Genomic DNA, 8,403 nt, shown 5'->3' with positions numbered 1-8,403 from the left:
GCAGCTAGGAGAGCAGATTTTAAGTGGTCTCACCACACACACACATACACATACACACACACACACGATAAGTATGTGAGGTGATGCATATGTTAATAACTTTATTTAGCTATTCCAGGACATATATCAAAACATCGATTGTATGTCATAAATATATATAAGCTTATCAGTTTTTATGCAAGATTTGGTTACAATGAAATATAATGTCCTCCTTCTTCAAGATTTTATTTTGACTAGAATCATACTACATCAACTTACATTTCTTAAAATGAGATCCTAGTAAGACTGAGTACATCAGAGCTCTTAAGAACATTTTGTACCTTTACTATGAATGATTCAAGATTCAGAGAAGCTACACAAAACATGGGGAAGGAGCGCTGCTTTCTACAACAGGGTAGGAAGTCATTTAAAAGTAATAGAAGGAAGAGAAAGAAATTCTAATCACCAAAATATATGGCATTGTATTTTATGGTCCCCATGTGAGAACGTTTAAAGCTGTCGAGGTATGTTAGAAGCTTGCAGGAAATGAGCCTGTAGTAAGTCTCAAACAGCGTGCATTCTTTCTCGTCATTAATTTCCTTCCATGCCACAGGCATTTCAGCATCTCTAACTTCTGAGGATGTAAAGATGAACTTGTAGCAGCATCTGTTATAGCTGATGTGTATTTTCCCAGAAAACCTTGAACTATGGATTGGTATCAGGCCAATGAACTTAGCACTAATTCCTACAAACACATCAGCAGGCACCATAATGGGCATCTCTTTGAAAACCACGTACATCATCCGCCTACATCTTGGGACATTATAAAGGCCTCACCACTGCAGTAATCGGGATAATATTTTTCTGAGTACTCAGAGGAACAAAATTGTGCCTACGAGGGTCTCTGTTGGGTAGATGCTGGTGAATAACTCTTCCGACATAGATATCTTCAAGATGTTCTTTCAGATTGAGAAGATAGTCCACCAAGCCTGGGAGATTGACAAACATCCCGTCGTCAACCTTGAGAATGAACAAGGCATTAGGGCAGAAAGTGTCAGCCCACTGTGTCATTGCGATGATCTTCAGGGTTTGGTTCTCAGAACTGTCCAGAAAGATTCCTTCAATTATATCATTATTCTTACGAGCTTCTTTCTCTATCTCTTTCTGGGTAGTTACCAAAACAGGCCTTCCCAAAGCAAACAGTGTGAGAATGGGGTGCTGTCGGACACTAGTCACATTACCCCAGGTTTTCCTGATGAGGTCTCGTCTTGTTCCATTTCCTGGACTGCTAAAGACGAGAGAAAGCAAAAAGATGTTCTTCCCTTTACACACCTTCGACTGGCTCAGGACATAATATTTGGAGAGATTGCTTCGTAAGGGCTCCAGGTTCAATCTTCTTGCCTTATCCTTAATTTCGAGAACTTTCATATCTATATAAGGCAGAGAATGCAGCAAGTATTCTTCTACAAAGTCAGCCCCAAAAAGCAAGGCATGAAATAGGATGACATTAAACATTATGAAACACCACTGGTGAGTCCGAAGTCTGCAGAATGTCACCTAAATAAGAAAAGGACATGTGTTCATTCAGGCTTCATCTCCCTTGCTGTTTTTGCCCCCATTAAATCCTGTAGGAATCTCTTACAGTATGTAGCAGTACACTATTTTAAGTGTCTGTGTTTTGTTTTGTTTTTAGATTGCCAAAGACATGCACACTTGCAAGAGAGAGAGAGAGAGAGAGAACCCTCTTAAGACGTGAGGTCACACTGCAATCCTCTGTTTCTCCATCCTTTCCATCTGGCATATTTTTCAAGCCAGTAAAGCCACGATCTGAACCTCAGTTGGCCATGTGGAATCCAGCTCTGTTAATCACCCGCTCATGGGACTGGCATAAGGGTGTATTATTATTTATCATTATTCTCTCTTTTATTAGATACTAGTCTCCCAGACAGTAAGCATCACGCCTGTCCCTTCTCCAGTGCCACCCAGCCCATTGTTTGGCACAAAGTGGACACTGAATAAAATGTTAGTTGTTTTCTTGCTTGGATGAAAGGCTACTTACTAAATACAGGGCACTGTGTTAGACACTGGGGATTCCAAAAAGAATTAGACATAGATACATGGGTATGATGTAACAGTGGCATCACTGTAATAAAAACCCCCAGGAAAATATATGATGTTCTTTCTTGAACTGAAGCACCAGATCCGCTTCTCTAGTTACAAAGTCAAAGGTTATTTTTCCATAAGGTAATTGCTTGTGTTGGCCGCCACACACTGACTATCAAACATTTTCTTCTCGCATGACTTTCCAGTTTAATACTGAATGAGAGTCTGAGTGTCTCCTTAACCCATCTGACACACCTGGCAATATGGGCAGATTCTTGCTATCAGTATAAACTTCTTCGGAGATCTGGGATGGATATGTACCGAACTTGGCCTGCCTCGCCAAAAAAACGATGGCACCTTCCCACCTGGAAGGGCTAATGCAGAATTATAATATAACAGCTTAGGAACACTTAAGGAATTAAATACCTATTCATTGGCAATTTAGTGACAAAACTCCCCCAACAGTTACCTCTCTGTGAGCACTTGGTTGGTGCCAGGCACTGTTCTTTTTTTTTTTTTTTTTTTTTAGAGATTTTTGCTATAGGGCGCATGCGCTCGCCAGGCAGAGAGAGACAGAGAGACAGAAAGCAAGAAATCACCCCCCAGGGGGGATGGCCATGCTGCAGTCCCTTCTCTATTCTCCTCTCGGGATCTTGGGCACGCATGCACATGCTCCCGGTGTGAGTTTTAAGCCACCAGGTTCGGGATGCAAACCATGGTCGACTACGTGGGAGTCCAGTGACATAGCCATTACGCTAACTGCTGGTCCCCCAGGCACTGTTCTAAGCACTCTGTATGTTTTCCTTAGCTCCTTCAGCTCTGGTACTGTCCCTTTCAGATAGGTTCTCTTCGAAGTTAAGCTGTGTATCCAGCAGTGTAACTATCTGCCCAAGATCCCACGGTGGGATAGCATTGATTGTGCAGAGCCATGATTCGCACTCAAATCTGCTGGATTCCAAAACTCAGGCTTAATCACTGGAGAATCCTGACTTCTATCTTTCCTTTTCCATGAATATCAAGTAGAAAAAAAAAAAATGAAACAAACCCCAGAACTCAGTTCCATTTTCTCAGTGCTGATGATTTAGAGAGAGGAAACCAGCTTCCTCAACATCTTTTCTAATAGATCCGTAAATGCTTCTAAGATCCAAGGACACTTACCTGCATATTGTCTATGAGCGACGTCAGGGCTTTGGATGTTCCTGAGTCTAGATGCCAAGTTATGCCCAAATGTATCTCAGGATCATCCAGTCTAACCATTGCAGTAAAGTACTTTGTGCCTCAAACTTTAGGGATAAGGTGTCTTGCCAATCGACCTGAGCTTTTGTCCCAGAATACCTGCTGACTGCATGGGAGAGTGAGTACTGATCATGTTACAGCCAGAGAGAATCTAGAACAAAGAATAGACAGAGCAAACGTCTTCAGATGCTTCCAGCCTGTGTACCTCATGAAACTGACCCTTTGTCTGTATGCTGAGCTCCTGGTAAAGTATGTGTGGAGGCTCACAGAACAGCCCTCCCATATCCCCTCTGCACAGCGTCGTCACGCAAGGAGAAATAGCATCTCGGGAATCTAAGCAGCTGGAATAAAGCCTTCTCCCTGGTACATACACGTGTGAAAACTTTGCTGCACGTCAAGGAATACTTGTCCCCCAGCGTACATCAGATGATGGAGTCCGCTGTATGTCTCATTAGAAAGGATTCCAAATTCTTAATACAGGCTATGTAACAACGTTATAAACTCAATTGGAAGTCATCCAAACTACGCCTCCCCCAGTCAAGTTTTCCTAAAAATGGGAAAACAACACACAGTCATTTTCTACCCTGCATTGGGTGTTTGCCGTTTCCCTGGAGCAGGTCTGTGTTGGAGTCACCCTGAGCCCCATTTCTTACTAGCAAGGGCATTGCAAGCAAAGAAACAGCATTCAGCCTATTTCATGTTCCCGTCACACACGCAGTTATGCTGAGCATCCTATTTCCACGTTAGGCTCCATCTCATCTTTTTCTTTCCCTTGTTCCTCTTTCTCCTGGCCATTCACAGCCGTTTTCATACTTATTTGGCCAGGAATAACTCCTCATATATAATTGGTTGTCAGGAAAGTCATGACGCTTTTTTTTTTTGGAGAGGTTTTTTTCGCTGTAGGGCGCGTGCGCTCACCAGACAGACAGAGAAAGACATAGAGACAGAAAGCGAGAAATCACCCCCCAGAGGGGATGGTCACGCCGCAATCCCTTCTCCTCCATTCTCCTCTTGGGATCTTGGGCACGCACGCACACGCGCCCGGCGTGAGTTTTAAGCCACCGGGTCCGGGACACGAACTGCGGTCGACTACGTGGGAGTCCAGCGACATAGCCATTACGCTAACTGCTGGTTCCCTTGACGCATTTTGCATAGAGAAAAATATGTCATGACTTTTCCAACAAACCAATATATGTATTTTAGAATAATTATTTAATTTTATTAATTATTATTTTTGTTTTAAAATTTGCTATAGGGTACATGCATTTACCAGAGACAGAGAAAGAGAAAGGGATAGGGACAGTGAGAAAGCAAGCCTCCAGGCCTGGGATTCAAACCTTCATTGGCCATATGGGAGTCCAGCACCTTAACCAACAAGCCGCCTATGGGTTCTAACGCCTTATATTTTTTTTAAAGAATTATTTTATTTAACTTTATTATTATATCATTATTATTTTTCAGTTTGATCAGAGACAGAGAGAGAGAAAGAGAGAGAGGAAGTGAGAAAGCAAGCCACCAGGTCCGAGACTCGAAACCATGGTCGGCCATGTGGGAGTCCAGCGCCTTTAACCACCACACCACTTGCCGGCCCCAATGCCTTATATTTTTTGATGGTCGTGTTTTCTCAACAATAATCGTGCAATCTTGGAAATTTTTGCAAAATGGAAAAATCTAGTCTAAACAATTTTGCTTGAAAGGGAATTTTTAAAAATTGTTTTATTCAATTATTTATCTATCTATTTATTTATTTATTTTAATTTGACCAGAGAGGGACAGAGAGAGAGAGAGAGAGAAAGAGAGAGAGGAAATGAGAAAGCAAGCCACCAGGTCCAGGACTCAAACCGTGGTCAGCCATCTGGGAGTCCAGTGCCCTTAACCACTATGCCACCTGCCAGCCCCACACATAATCAATTTTTACACCCTAAGTTTTGTGTCAAGATGCTTGGAGCCTTGGCTATATTGACCTCTTACTGGATATGTGACTCTTGTTGTCTTCATTATGTGTCTGTCTATATCATTAGACTGTGCTCTCTAATATGGAAGCCATTAGCCACTAGTGGCTCTTTAAATTAAAAAATAATGAAAATTAACTAAAATTCAAGGTTTTGCTTTTCAATCACTTTTTTTAGGCATTTTAATTTCTTTCTTTCCTTCTTTTTTTTTTTTTTTTTTTTAAATTTGACCAGAGAGAGAGAAAGGAAAAGTGAGAAAGCAAGCCACTAGGTTCAGGACTCAAACTACAGTCGACCATGTGGGAGTCCAGCACCTTAATCACCATGTCACATGCCAGCCCCTCTTAGGCATTTTTCAAGCATTCAATTTTCTTAGGCACTTTCCAGGCATTCAATAGCCACAGAGCTTATTGACTGCTTTATTGGGCAGTGCAGAGTGAGAACATTTCCATCATTGCTAAAAGTCCTATCAGATGTGCTGGAATAAAATGCATATGAATGTATGTGTGTATGTGTGTACATGCATGTGATTTATGAGCCCTCATGCAGACAGGTATAGCCTATGCCCTGAAGCTGGTTTGCAGTGAAGCCTATGACAACCAATTACTATGACTTTAGACAAAATACTAAACCACTAATTTTTTAAAAGTTTATTTACTGGGGCCAGCAGATGGCATGGTGGCTAAGGCATTGGGCACTCCCACATGGCCGACCATGGTTCGTGTCCCAGACCTGGTGGCTTACTTTCTTGCTATCCCTCTCTCTTTCTCTGTATCTCCCTCTGATCAAATTTTAAAAATTAATGAATAAACAAAATTGAATAACTTTTTAAAAGTTTATTTATTTATTGGGAACCAGCAGTTAGCGTAATGGCTTTGTCGCTGGACTCCCACGTAGTCGACCGTGGTTCGTGGCCTGGACCCGGTGGCTTAAAACTCACGCTGGGCGCGTGCGCGTGCGTGCCCAAGATCCCGAGAGGAGAACGGAGGAGAAGGGATTGCGGCGTGGCCATCCCCCCTGGGGGATGATTTGTCGCTTTCTGTCTCTATGTCTCTCTCTGTCTGTCTGGCAAGCGCACACGCCCTATAGCGAAAATCTCTCAAAAAAATAACTTTATTTATTTATTGGGGGAGGGCACCCCCAACAGGGTTTTCACATCCATCCACCTCCAGTCTCAGCCCACTTGGCTCACACCCACTCACACACCTGATGTGCTCGGGCAAGTCCCAGATGTGAAACCAGAGCCTTCCCCCCCTGGGAGTCCAGTTGTGTTACCACTAAGCTACCAGCTGGCCCCCAAAATTTCTTTTGACTCCAGTTTCCCCATCTCTAAAAATAGGGCTAATGACAGTAACTACCTTGTTGCTGTGGAAATTGAGTGTGATAAATAGAAAGTGTTTAGAAGAGTGCGTGGCATTGCCGCTTTGTTCTAGGTGCTGCAGAATTGGCCTGCTTTATTTCCTGTGATCCTCGTTCCAATCAGATGAAGAGGGCTCTGTACCAGTTTGGCAGACGAGGAAAGTAAACAGAGAGGTTATGTGTGTATCCAGTCCCAGCCACAGAAAGTGTAAATGTGTATCATCTGCCTTTTTCTGCTCACCAACCCTTTTGCTCTCCTTTATTTTCTCTTAGCACTTGCTAATGTTTGATGCAGGTTCACATCTGCACTAGGTGTAAGGCCCAGGCAGAAAGGGATTTTTATTTTTTTGTTCCCTAACCCTACCCCTGAGAACTCCGTTTGGGATATAGCCAATGCTCAAGGGGTTGTTTAAATGTGGACACTTCCTCCCCGCCCCCAACAATCTCTCTGAGTCTTTAAAGTGGGATTCTTGTAGATGACATATAATTAGGTCTTGTTATCTACTCTGGTAGTCTCTGTCTGGTCTATGTAGACCATTCACATTTATAGAACTTGTAGAGGCGCCCAGCAGATGGCAGAATGGCTATGTCGCTGGACTCCCATATAGTCCACCGCGGTTCTCTCCGACCAGTGGTTTAAACTCATGCCAGGCGCCTGTGCATGCTTGCCCAAGATCCTGAGAGGAGAATGGAGGAGAAAGGATTGAGGCGTGGCCATCGCCCCTGAGGGGTGATTTTTCGCTTTCTGTGTCTCTGTCTCTTTCTGGCACGCGCACATGACCTATAGCAAAAAATCTCTCCAAAAAAGAAATAAATAAAAAATAAAGTACTCGTGGATAAAGTTGGATTCTTAGATACCATTTTTTTTCTTTCTTTTTTCTTTATTATTTTCTTGGAGAGGTTTTTTTGCTATAGGGTATGTGTGCTCACATGAAAGACAGAGACAGAAAGAGAAAAATCACACACACACACACACACACACACACACACACCCATGGCCACGCCGCACTCCCTTCTCCATTATCTCTCGGGATCTTGGGCACGCACACACACGTGCCCGGTGTGTTTAAGCCACACAGTCCGGGACTCAAAAGACGGTCGACTACATGGAAGTCCAGCGGCATAGCCATTATGCCAACTGCTGGTCCCTCTGTTTTCTTTTTTTTTTTTTTAAATTTTGCTAGGGGAAACATGCACTTTCCAGAGAGAGCGTGGGAGAGGGGGAAGGCACCCTCCCCCTCTAATGGGGCAGGTGTCGTGCTGCAATCCTTTCTCCTCCGTCTCTGCAACCTGTCGGATTATGGGAATAGCAGATATCCAGGGTGCTCCTCAAACTACCCGTGGGAAGTCTAACTTGGCCTTGTGGGATCTGGCTCCCTCAACTACTAGGCTACGGGGCCATCCCCGACACATCTTTTAACTTATCTGAACCATAGTGCCCTCTCCTACTTGTAAAGTGAGGACATATAATCTGCACAGAACTGATGCAAAATCAGATGGGAAGAAAGCCAGTCGTGCAATGGGCATATTCGAACACACAGCCCGGAAAGACGATGGGCTCCAGGCTCCACCGGGGCCAGCGGCGCTGAGCGCGCTACTGCGCGTGCTCCGCCTCCTACGCCCTCCTGCGCTCTCCCCCGCCCGGCAGCCTCCTCCGTGCACCGCGAGGCGGGGGCCGGAAGCGCCGTCGCCGGTGCCGGGCGCTGCAGAATGACGCGCGGAGATGACGCAGTCAGCACCGGAAGCCGCTCCCCGGCGAGGCTGCGGACCCCGG

This window comes from Tupaia chinensis, unplaced genomic scaffold (assembly GCF_000334495.1).
Source record: "Tupaia chinensis unplaced genomic scaffold, TupChi_1.0 Scaffold000455_1, whole genome shotgun sequence".
NCBI lineage: Eukaryota > Metazoa > Chordata > Mammalia > Scandentia > Tupaiidae > Tupaia > Tupaia belangeri.
Note: the sequence above shows the minus strand (reverse complement) of the source record.